The sequence below is a fragment of the Panicum virgatum genome, chromosome 8K, assembly GCF_016808335.1.
Source record: "Panicum virgatum strain AP13 chromosome 8K, P.virgatum_v5, whole genome shotgun sequence".
In the NCBI taxonomy this organism is placed as follows: Eukaryota; Viridiplantae; Streptophyta; class Magnoliopsida; order Poales; family Poaceae; genus Panicum; species Panicum virgatum.
The window spans coordinates 24,543,559-24,546,281 of record NC_053143.1 but is presented as its reverse complement, the minus strand read 5'-3'; the positions used below and the strand labels follow the sequence as shown (position 1 = coordinate 24,546,281).

At 47.8% G+C, this 2,723-nt stretch overlaps 1 non-coding gene across 1 annotated transcript; it reads right to left on the bottom strand.

Moving 5' to 3' along the window:
* Nucleotides 1-1,605: 1,605 nt before the first annotated feature.
* LOC120646589 lies at nucleotides 1,606-1,714 on the bottom strand. The gene has a single exon (XR_005664491.1). It is a non-coding gene; the product is annotated as a small nucleolar RNA R71 (small nucleolar RNA).
* Nucleotides 1,715-2,723: the final 1,009 nt, after the last annotated feature.

The following is a 2,723-nucleotide window of genomic DNA, read 5'->3' as shown; positions in this document are numbered from 1 at the left end:
GTTGCTTTACTATATTGATAGTTTATCAATCCATGCTAAGTTTGTTCATAAGTTATGCTACGGTCTTGGTTAGGCCAGGTGATCTGGGTACGGATAGGGGTTCGTTGTACTTTTGTGCTTGCTCTAGTGTTTTACTCGTCCATCCGAAGGGTAGGAGACCTGGGGGCACTAGAGTAGTGACTTCATACACGAGCGTGGTACTTGGGTATACGGGATCCTTCGGATATGACCGTGCTCCACGGTGTGACTGGGGTAGATGACAGGTGGTGACAGCCCTGTCCGTCCGGCGTAATTGCGGTGTTGCGTTTAGCATACTCCCCAACGTTCGGGTTCGGTGTAGGAGTTCATGCAAAGAGGTAACGGGACTGGATGTACTCCGGTGCGGGACCTTCTCCTCGCTATCCCATTTTTCTGGCACCTGCAGTCCTAACCATGATCTAACATGACCCCAGCTTTGGATAGAAGCACTAGGACACCTAACCTAGCCTAAGCTCCAGCTGACTTGACATAGGATAGAGTAGTTCTTTATTTTATAGTTTCTCTCCTTTATTCCTTCCTCTTGGAGTGTAGATGTGTGATGTGCCACATTACCCATGCTTATTATGTTTCTGTACTTACCCCTGTTAGAGTATTGCCTATTGCTTGAGGCACAATGTCATGATTAATGTTGAGTACAATACCTTTGCCGCTGCCATCCTTTGGGATACAAATAAATGGCGATACCCTTACTCTCCGGGTGAAATGCTACAACGGTATATCTGTGCGCTTGCGGATCCATCTGTAATCGTATTGATTATACCACGAGAGTGGCACCCCTTGGGTGCAGTTGCTAGGATGGGTTTGGCGCCCTCATTTCTAGTGATTGCACTAAGCACTGCCAACAGGCATTTCTGGCGCTGTTGCTAAGGATTAACCATTCCTAGTGATTGCGCTAAGAAATATCAACAAGCATTTTTGGCGCTGTTGCCGGGAACGGCATATGAACAAAGATATTGTGCTCATATTAACTTAGACCTTGTACTCAGGATATAGTCTTTACTCTTCAGGCTAATGTCACTTTATGTCTTCTTTTATTTTTGATTTGGAAGAAGACAGGGGTAGTGTATTACCGGTTTCTCCGTGCCGGAAAACTACACAGACAATCCAGAGAGGCTCGTGAGAAGGGCACGACCTCGCTTCGTTCCTCCTCTCGCTATCCTCCCGGCACAGAAACCTATTTCGGAAGCACCACTCGTTCTTGAGGCTGTGGCTGAAAAGACTCTCCGCGAGTTCTCCATCCCCTCCACCGACAATGTGGCCACTGACCCAACATCAATGTCGGGGATGTGAACTTCGAGCTCAAATCAAGCCTCATCAACATGGTGCAAGCTAGCCCATTCTATGGCAAGCCGAACCAGGACACAAATGCACATTTGCAGAATTTTCTGGAGCTCTGCGACACCGTTGTCATACGGAGTGTCGCCGCCAACGTTGTCAAGCTTCGTCTGTATCCCTTTTCACTCCTGGGGAAGGCGAAATAGTGGTTTTATAAAGAAAAGGACATCGACACCTGGGCCAAATGCTCCAAGGCATTCCTCGCAAAATTCTTCTCGCTGGGCAAAAGAAATGCCCTGCGCGGGGAAATATCAAGTTTCCAACAGACGGGGATGGAATCCATCCCAAAAGCTTGGGAGAGGTTGCAGGAATACATCCTGGCCTGTCCTCATCATGGCATGGACAAGTGGCTTGTCCTGCAAAGCTTCTACAACAGGCTCACAATGACATCTCTAGCCAATATTGATGCCGCTGCTGGAGGAGCCTTCCTCGACCTGACCATAGCCAAATCCAAAGCATTGGTCGAGAAGATGGTCTCCAATTAGGGGTGGAGCGATGAACGACTCCAACCCCATACAAAAGACATGCATACCGTCAAAGAGACGGATATGATTGCCGCGAAGCTGGACCTCCTAATCAAGAAGATGGAGGAAGGGAGCAAACAACCAATCCATGCTCCTGTTTACGCCATGGGTTCACACTTCACGTGCGGAGCCTGCGGTAACGATGGACATTTGGGGAACGACTGCCCCGAAACCCATGAAGACTGCGCCTACCTCAACAACAACAACAACAACAGGTACCGTCCACAACAAGGAGGCCAGGGGTGGAACCAGCCACGTCCACCTTTTCAGGGAGGTAATAACTACAATCCTTCTTATAATTCAAATTTCAATTCAAACCAACCTCCCTTAAGAGAACTTGTTCTTGGCCAAGTTAAAATCAACGAAAATATAAATAAAAAGCTTTTGGCCAATGACAAATCCCTAGAAAGTTTAAATGTCAAGCTTGAAACTTTGTCTTCAATTCTTAAAAACCAGTTAAGTTTCAACAAAATGATCGAAACCCAGCTTGCACAAATTGCTGCTTCGTTACCTGCTGTTGAGATCGGGAAGATCCCGGGGCAACCCGAGTCTCCCGTTGAAAATGTTAGCATGGTGTCTACCGGACGGGATAACTCGTCCCAGAGGCCACCACGCAATAACCATGCAGGTAGGTACTATCCCCCGAGGAACGACGTTTAGGATGGCATGGTGGCAGCAGTGCAAGAGGATCCAGGGGTCCCCATGATTAGCTACTCGATCTACATCAAACACTTCGAGCGATGCCTATGCGATCTGGGGGCAAGCGTGAATATAATGCCCAAGGTAATATACGAATCACTTGAATATCCTGCTCTTTCCCCATCA